Source organism: Drosophila rhopaloa, unplaced genomic scaffold (assembly GCF_018152115.1).
Source record: "Drosophila rhopaloa isolate 14029-0021.01 unplaced genomic scaffold, ASM1815211v1 contig_203, whole genome shotgun sequence".
In the NCBI taxonomy this organism is placed as follows: domain Eukaryota; kingdom Metazoa; phylum Arthropoda; class Insecta; order Diptera; family Drosophilidae; genus Drosophila; species Drosophila rhopaloa.
In genome coordinates this window covers 3,817,360-3,826,744 of record NW_025335088.1, presented here as the reverse complement: position 1 = coordinate 3,826,744, position 9,385 = coordinate 3,817,360, and positions in this window count along the sequence as shown.

Sequence of the window (9,385 nt, the reverse complement as noted above, 5' to 3'; positions counted from 1 at the left end):
TTAGTTGCAGATATTCATCATTCATGCCCGGCGCATTTTATTTCCGCACCGACTCCTGTGAGGAAACTCCATCTCAGAACTAACTCGCACACCACTCCTGGAAGTATTAGAAGATTTATGCCCATTCGTTTGTTGCCAATCGTGACCTCGAACTGTGAGTTTATTACGCTGCATCTTCCATCTGCCTACCTATCTTGGCGACTCGTCCTTGTGATCCTTCCCTCACCGGCCAATGTGTCCGCCAGCTATTCGTTGATGAAACTTGAGTTGGCTTCCGTGTTATTTGTGGCCTTGTACGCGACACCACGGTCGCGGACAACTGCTGCCCTTCCTCAATCAGTTTTCCAGTTAGTTTGGAGAGGAAGCATTTTGCGAATCTCTGCGAGAGGCTGCCCGTTTCCCGCTTTGTGGCAGCACTTTACGCTTCTAACTCCCACCTTGCCCTACACCCAGTAGAACAGTAATCGCTAATTTCTGCACCCTCGTGCCCGATGTTCGTGGCCTCCACATCGCGGAAATGCCTCCTGTGGGTGCATTATATGGGTTTGAGCATTGGTGGCTCATTGTAGATTGTGTTATCTGAATGGTGTTTGGTGGCCTCCATAAGGTTTTAAATTGCTGTCTTTGCTGTTTGGGATACGGCACTGTCTTCACATCTCCTGCATGTAATTTGTATTGTAGGTGTCGTTTTGTTTCGCGAAATGTTGTACTCGTGTAGGAATTCTTCTCGCTCTTTGTCCAGCACTTCGCACGCGTCGGCCAGGATCATCAGTGTTTGTATGACCTCTATCTTGTATGTTCTCAGCGAAATCCTCAGGTCTGGCTTCTCAGTGCCATCGAATTTGAAAGACCTAGGTATTTGCTGCTCCACTCTTACTATTTATCTTCCAGCTCAACCCAGATCTCAGCTTATCCTGGGTCATTCTGGTTTCTTGTTAGGCACTCTGAAAGGGCTTTCAGGCTCCTCCGTCCTGCCTTCCAGAGTGATGCCAAGTTTCGTTGCTACTTTTGTAAAGTCCTCCTTCTTGAGGAGGTAGATCCAGCCTTTTTCCATTTATGCTTGATGCTGATTCTCAAAGACTGGACAATCACGTTTTTGTGCGACAGATTTAACGAACTGATTTTGTTTATATTCTGCTTCCTACGAATGTCGTGTGGCTAATTCAGCAGATGTGTGTATTCGTCCCACCAAATTTATACAAAACGTGACCACACGGTTGTCTAGTGAGAATGCACAAAAGACTGGATCACAGACAGGGCTGACAAAGTAGAGAAATGACGCCTTCTCCGCCGTACAGTAGGTGCTCCTTAGTCGTTCTCCTTTCACCGTGGTTGCTCCCGAACGCGTTGATTTGGGTCTCCTCGTTTCTGGTTTCCGGTTTACTCCGTTGTCGTTGACTTCGCGGCTGTGAGGGTTGGATTGCGTTCGCAATGTGTTCTTCAGAATATCTCGAGGCTCATATGAGCGCGTCAACGTGGTTCATTTTTGTTCCGGCTGGAAGAACAATCTATAAGTCAAATTCTTGGATTCGTAGCCACCATTTTGCTATTCGGGGAATGAGCTCTCGTTATTTCATTGCGTTTTCAAGGCATTACAGTCTGTGATAACTTATTTTTGCCATAAATGTAGTAAGTGCCTAGATGCTAGAGCCTCTTACTTTTAACTGTGGTAGTCTTTCTCTGGCTTTGAAGTTGCTCGACAATAATAAGCAATTGGCTTAACCTTATCCTTTTTCCTGTTGTGACGCTTCCCACTGAAACTTTTGATCTTTTCGAAATAGAATTCGCAAGCGCTCTGGTGTAATGGCGTATCCAGCTATAAATTTTCGAAAATACCAAAAAAAGTTTTTTCACGTCGATAACATTGGTCGACTTCGGGAACATTCTATGGCACTCGTGTTAACCTCTCCGGGACTGATGCCGTATGCATGTATCTGGTGACCTAGAAATGTAATGTAATTTATGTTCAAGGTAAGTCCGCCCTCTTGCAAGACTTGAAGAATACGCACAAGCTTCTCATAAACGTCTCAAACGTTTGGCTACCAATAAGGATGTCCTCCATGTAGTGAGTCATGTCACCTTTGTGTACGAGCTTTTGTAGTTCTGCTATGAGTTGATTAAAAGCAAACCGATCGGGAGCCGCTTGAACTCATATGCCTTGCAATCCTGTAGAGAAAACATTGACCCACTGTAAACTTTTCCAATAAACCGGGCATTTGGCCCGGTTTGAAAATTAACAGGAAGTTTTTCGACAGCAGTGACGTTTTAAAGAACTGTTGGTTGATGGAATGTTCGTTGAATTTTGGTATCTCCTCGCTCAAAATTTAAAGTAAGTTGAGCACTAATGATGACGTCTTGTTATAACAGAAAGCCCTCCTGTAAAGGATTGTCGTCTTACGTAGCAGACTTTGGATGTGATCATTTCGGCGTCGATGTCTATATCCAGAACTACCGCTTCTGTAAGAATACATGAACCTTCGCATATGCCTGTAATCTTCATAGAACACTTGTGACGTTTGTAAGGAAGTTTCTAAGGCTGGTGTCGACTCAGTCTAGCTAGGATCACATTACAGAGAATTTAAAAAGTATGAACGGCGAGCTGACGATAGGTGTTAGTTGTCAGTCGCCGTGTTAAATATTTAAGATTAGGGAAAATAAGGCTTTAAATATATTGCTTTTATTCTTCTAGGTACCAATTCTGTCCTGCTGCTTCACTGCGACTGTCTCTGCTGCTGTCTCATTGCCAAACGGCCACCGGACGTATACTGGCTTCTTGGTCAGTGGCAATCGGCTGATCCCTCTGCACCAATTCGGATTTAGGGAAAAGCATGGAACTATCGAACAGGTGAACCGCTTAACATCTGAAATTCGCACGGCTTTCGAACACAAGCTATATTGCAGTGCCTTATTACTGGACGTATCACAAGCATTTGATCGCGTCTGGACCGACGGTCTGGTATACAAAAAAAACCCTCCTACCGGAAAACACACACAAGTTGCTAGAAACAGAGTTTTCACCGTGAGATGTAAAACCTTTACTTTAACCATCCGTAACATCGAAGCTGGAGTACCCCAAGGAAGTGTGCCTATACCAATCTTGTACATCCTTTACATGTTATTTATCCTCATGTCAACCTTCGCTGACGACACTGCCATTATCAGCCGCTCGAAATGCCCAAAAACAGCAACAGCAACAACAGCTCATGAACTACCGCTCCCCCCTTCCACCCGAATATAAAGTACTACTGTATAACTCGTGCTTAAAGCCGATCTGGACCTACGGTTCCGAGCTCTGCGGAAACGCAAGCAGCAGGAATATAGAAATTATTCAAAGAGTACAATCAAAGACCCTACGAATAATAACTGGAGCCCCCTGGTACAACCGCAAAGCAAACATTCAGAGAGACCTGGATATAAATCCCGTAAAAGAAGAAATTGTTTCCAGAAAAATGAAATATGAAGCCAGACTATCAAATCACCCAAACCTGCTAGCCAGACAACTCAACCGGCTAAGCTATCATTCCCGTCTACAGCGGAATGATTTCCCATCCCTTTTCAATAACATAAATTAACGTAACATAGATTAAGATTTGAAAACTTATTGTTAGTCTCTTAAGTAATAGAGATCAAATAAATAAGAATAAAGTATTAAAAAAAAAAAATCGTCCGCTGCTCAAGGACTGGCTTTTGGGTTTTTTGTCAGTCAGTCGTTTAATCAGCTTTTCCTCCATATGAATTCGCTGTGGATATTCCTCTGCCACATACAACTTCCACAGAACGTGTTCCTCCTCGTCTGGGCGTCATCCGATATGATGGTATAACTGTTGGTTCTGTACAAGTATTCAGGAAAATCCTCGGGCTTATCCTGGACTAGCTTCGTCATCCGGTGGAGCCAGTTGCATTGGGTTGGGTTCTCCTCGACCATCTGTAGTAGCTCTAATGGAAAATGGCGTCAACAACTATGTTTTGACTACCCCGTCGATACTGTACATCAAAGTGGTATTGCTGAAGTTCTAGCGCCCATCGTTCAATACGGCCAGTGGTTGAATTAAGCCACTTCAGTGCGAGGTGGCTGGTTATTACTTCAAATCGGTACCCTTCTAATTAACATCGAAGTTTTCCAGAAAATTGCTAGACACTCCTTTTCAGTAGCTTAATAATTCTCTTCAGCGGCTACGAGACGCCTGCTAGCGAATGCGGTGACTCGCATTTCTCTTTGAATTGTTTGGCTTATCACTGGAATCCGTTGGCTGCGCTTAAAGAAACTACTTTTTTTCGAGTTGAGGTGAAGATTCGCTTCCCTCAGTCGTTGAAACACTTCACGTAGGGGCTTAACATGCTCTTCAAGCGTGGCTCCGATGATTATAATGTCATCGAGATATGTGAAAGCATGGGGTTCCATATCTGGCACGATTACACTATCAAGCGCTCGCTAGCGGGTGCTGAATGGAGACCGAAGGGCATCACTTTTCAGTAATACTGTCCTTTTCCAGGCACTGGCATTCAGTTGTCGAAAGTCGACACCTTTTTCCTGTTTTCTTGCCCACAAGTACAAGTGGAGCGCTATGGGGACTCCGTGAGGGTTCTATGCAATCGTTCCCCAGCAGCTCGTCAATCTGTTCATCAATAATCCGTTGCACCGCTGGATTCCTTGGTGATGGGTTGTTTGATGGGTTTCTCATCGCGCATGGTGATGGAATGCTAAATCTAGTCTAACTGGGGTGCCTTCTTTTGTAGTCCTAGTGGGATTCTGCGTTGTTCCCTGCCTTGCTCTGGTGCTCTGCTCTGGATACTCTGGTGCTTTGTTCGATCTCAGGTCCCGTGGGCTTGTAGTTTCCTGGCTCCGGCGGAAAGCGTTATTTCGTACATCTGCTGCATCACTAGGTCCAAGGATGTTGGTTAAAATCGCTGTGGCTTGAGTCCTGCTCTCGGGATTGCAGGCTCTTGATTCGGGTTCCTGTGCCCTGTGATGGGTATAGACTTCGGGATGGCTCCAGCTGGGGGAATAGGTAATAACACTGGCTCGTCTTTAGTGGTGGATCCAAGGGGAGGCCTCAACGCCGCACAGAAAATCCATTCCTAGAAGAACGGCTTCCATGATGGAGAGTAAAACAAGTAACTGAAACCAAATCCACCGCTGGTCTAGTTGGACCTTTGCAAGTAGTGACTTGTTAATCTCCTTCTTCGAACCTTCAACTAGGCTGGCCCGCGTTCATACCGTCCTTATGTTATTGTTGTTTATTGTTGAACGAGTCGCTCACTCATGAAACTCCTGCTGGAGCCCGTATCGATTGTAGGATTGAAAATCTGCGCCCGTGCCTGACGGAGAAACCTTCCATTCTTTTTAGTTTCGGGTATTTCTCTTGGTAGTCGCCGTCCGCTCCCCGGAGGCGCGAAGACCTCTCCCGTTTCACGAGTTAGCTTGACGACAACATTTCATGGTGCGGATTAATAGGCGTCCTCAATCCCAACAGAAAATGATCCTGGGAATGGTACAGTCGCGCGAGAAATGTCCTTGTTGGGCACAATGTCCACAAGCCTGTCAAAAATTCGGAACTGCTTGCAGATTTTCCAAAGGATTCCCAATTCTAGTCTCTGGGAAAAGTGCAGATAATACCGGTTCTCGATCTCGCGTTTCCATGGAGTTGAGTGGAGTTGTCGGACAGTACGGTCAACTTCTCTAAAGTCTCAAACTCGTGTCTCCTAATAAGAAGCTGGTACTCCGGTTGTAGGTTGTCGTAGATCCGATCTAATTCCTTGGTGGGATTGTATCCAGTTCGTTACATCATCAGTTGAAGGCTAACCAGATATTGTTTGAAGGATTACCCGCGCCGCTGGTATCGGGCGCGTATTTCGTCTTCAAGCCGCTGAAAATAATTGGGTGGCAAGAAAAAGTCAAGGGGTGCTGGCTTAAACTTGGCCCAAGATGCTCCGAGTAGCTGGCTGGTTCTGAACCAGAGTCTTGCGGTTCCCGTTAACAGGCCTGTAGGCGTTGGCTCGCTCCTCGAGGTGTGAAATAAACGTGATTGGGTCGGTGGTTCCGTCAAATGTGATTCCCCAGATCCTTAGCTTCTCTGCCAATGTACTTTCCATGGACTTTTCCATTGTGTCCAGTGAGAATTCCGCAAGGATAGCCTCCAGCTCCATTCTGCGAAGGTATGAGATCCAACGGGGTCCCTTGCTTGCAATACGGGATGTTTAAACTGGGTCAAAATGGAATTCCGGCGCAGCGGAATAAATTCTTAAAGACAGAAAAGGATAAAAAATTGACAAAGCCAAATACCAAAGGCTCGAAAGCAAAAGGAATCAAAGTGGAGATTTTTATTATATTTGTGGGTTGGTGACTGTACACCCGCTGGTAACTTGACGAAAGCTAGTACCGTCTTCCCATCTTGGAGAACGGGGGTACGTCCCCAGACTTATATTTGTGGTTTACAATTAACTAATAAAATATGTTTATTGCACGTACTAGGGAATACTTTGTGAAGGTCTTATATGTGAACCCCGCTGATCTGTAAGCCTCTGCAGCGGAAGTCAAAGCTCATGCAGCTCAGCGCACCCGAAAAGGTTTACCACAAGGCCGAGCTCGAGAAAGGCTGGCGGAGCAGCGAGCGCTGACCAAGATCATGTCATTGAATTGAGCTTGGCTGTCCTGCAATCCTTGGCATCAATAATAAAATGAAATATGAAATTATAATAAAACCAAAAACAAACATATTGTATTTACTGAACCTGATGTGTTACCATTTAGACAGTATTGGGCAATAGCTGTTTTTATTTTTTCTGCAGGCTGGCAAAAATCTGCAGACATATTAGTCCGATTAGGTTGTTCGCGTAGGTCACTTCAGTCTGTTACCAAGTATCATTTATAGAGCTCTTGTGCTTATTTTAAATGATGTGCAAAATGCAACAGGCTAGAATGATTAGCCACAGCTGTTCAAATCAGCTGTTATCGGATGGTGTATGTACTCTGTGGGAGTTTCACATATGTCAAAAATCCCAACCGTTTCGAACGGATGGACTCTATGGGAAGAGGATATAACAAGGCAGTGAATTGTGTATCTGGGCTCGACGACGACTGGATCTGAACTCTGTTAGGCGAAGACTTGCAGATTTTGCGATCTTGACTCGATCCGTAGCCCAAGCGATAGGCCTTCGGTAGTCGATCGTGTCAGCGGAGGAAGAGAAGGTGTGAGAGTCAAACAAATGGCGCGCGGCTTTGGCGCGAGTTGCTGTGTAAGTATGAGTGTTCTTTTGCTGCCCTCGTCTTTTCCCTATCCCTCTCTCGACAGGGATGCAAGGTACAGGGATTCAGTTCGCTCTCTCTTTAAATGCATATATATAAAGGTGTTTCACGTGGTGAACTCAGCGTTACTTGCTTGATTTTTCTTGAAATTTGTCTAGGTTATATTTATCAAATTTCTATATATTTCTTCCATTCTCAGCCAGAACTGCTCAAGGTCTCTTCTTCCTTCCTTTTCTGGCTTACCGCGACAGGGTACGCTCGTAACTGTACTTAAATTTTTACCCTATCTTAAGAAATTCACAATTTGGTCTTTGTCCCATTTTTCTTTCATGTCCCTGTTCGGGCGCCATCTGTAAGGAAGTTTTTAAGGATGGGGTCAACTCAGTCCAGGATCACTTTACAGAGAACATATAAGCTGGGACATGGCTTAGATGAACGGCGTGCTGACGATAGGTGTTAGTTGTCAGTCGCAGGGCTTAATATTTAAGATTAGGGAAAATAAGCTCAAGGCTTTAAATACATTTATTTTATTCTTCTAGGTACAAGTTACAATGGAAGTACCAAGTTTGAGGTACCTACTACTAGCCCCACAAAGACAGGATTTATTATTCCCCACTTAAATTTGCAAAAAGGACATTCGTTTGTCTAGGTTATCTCTTCTTACGTAATTCTTGTGGCTGGTCGTCGAAAGGTTGGCCCCCCTGCTATCCTATAGGTACTTTTGAACGAGCCGTCGAAAACCGTTGGCGGGCGTTCGCAAAAGTTTTTCTTTGCTGATTTTTGTTTTCGGCGCATATATCCTATTTAACCTAATTCTAACCAGAATCAGCGGGAAAACTTACAAGCACGTATTCGTGTCCGCGATCCACTATACCTTTTCTAAGTTCTTTTGGGTCACCTGCTGGCCACGCACTCACCCGCTTCTCCTCTCCACACTCGCACACGCTTTTTTTTTCTTCTGCAGGTTTTGCGCTCCGCCGCTGGTCCTGGGCGGGGAATCCTGCCCTGCTGCTCTTTGTTGAGACTTTCCGGCTGCGTTGATCCTCATCCTGGTCCTTTCTGATCATCGTCCTGGTCTCTGCCCGCCTCTGCGACTGTCTCTGCTGCTGTCTCTTTGTGGCGCCAAACGGTTACCGGACGCACACTGTTTTCTTGGTCAGTGCCAATCGGGAAAAATTTTAGGAGTGCGTTTCGTCTGTGTGCGTGTGGTGAATTGTCAGAAAAGCGCGAAAAATTTTGGCAGGCACGATATAAACAACGCCTGTCTTTTCCAGTCTTCGGTATCAATTTGACAACAGACTTTTTCCATTTTTTTGGGTAGTATCCAAGAATGACTGATTCTGTCGGAGAGCTTAAATTTGGATGAGCTCTCCACAAAGAATGCTTTGTACTGGTCGGCGATAATTCGCAAGCTCTTCTTCATGCTTTAGGGTTGCGTGAGTCTGTTTCTTCGAATACGAAGATATGCTCGATTGTCAAGCGCATCGTAGACGTCGTTTATCCCAAACACAATTGTCTCTTCTGGTGTTGAGATTTTTGCTGTTTGCTTTTGACGGTAACACAGACAGGACTTGACTCGTGGAATTTGAAACGCAAGTCGCGACTTTTTCCTTTCTTTTCTTATTTATAATTGAACGCCCTCTATTTACAAAATAAGATTTGCTGTTGGCTATAACTCTATTGGGCGTTGGACTAATTCGGCTCTAGTTCCAGTGCTTAACGCAACAAGCGCTTTTAGTAGGAATATTAACTCGTCCACTCGTCCAAGTTTCCCTCTTTGAATGTTACTGCTTACTTTCAGATCACACGCAGTAATTCCTTTTCTACGTGAGCGACTGAGACAAGTATTGCTTTTATTATTTCGTAACGTTGCCGAATTCAACTTGCGAATTCCTGATGGCTTATATTTGCTCTGCGCGTGGTTTAAATATTTAATAATTTCTGTATTACATACTCCGCATCAGACGGATACTGTAAACACCACTGTTTATGAATGAAGTGGACTGTATTGTTTTATATATAGGTTTTGAGATTTTTATTAATGTTAAGCGGTTTTACAATGTGTTTTGCAATTAGCGAGCTGTTGCGGTGAAGTCAACTATATGAAAGCCCAAAAAGCAGAACAAAGAGAATGCAGAA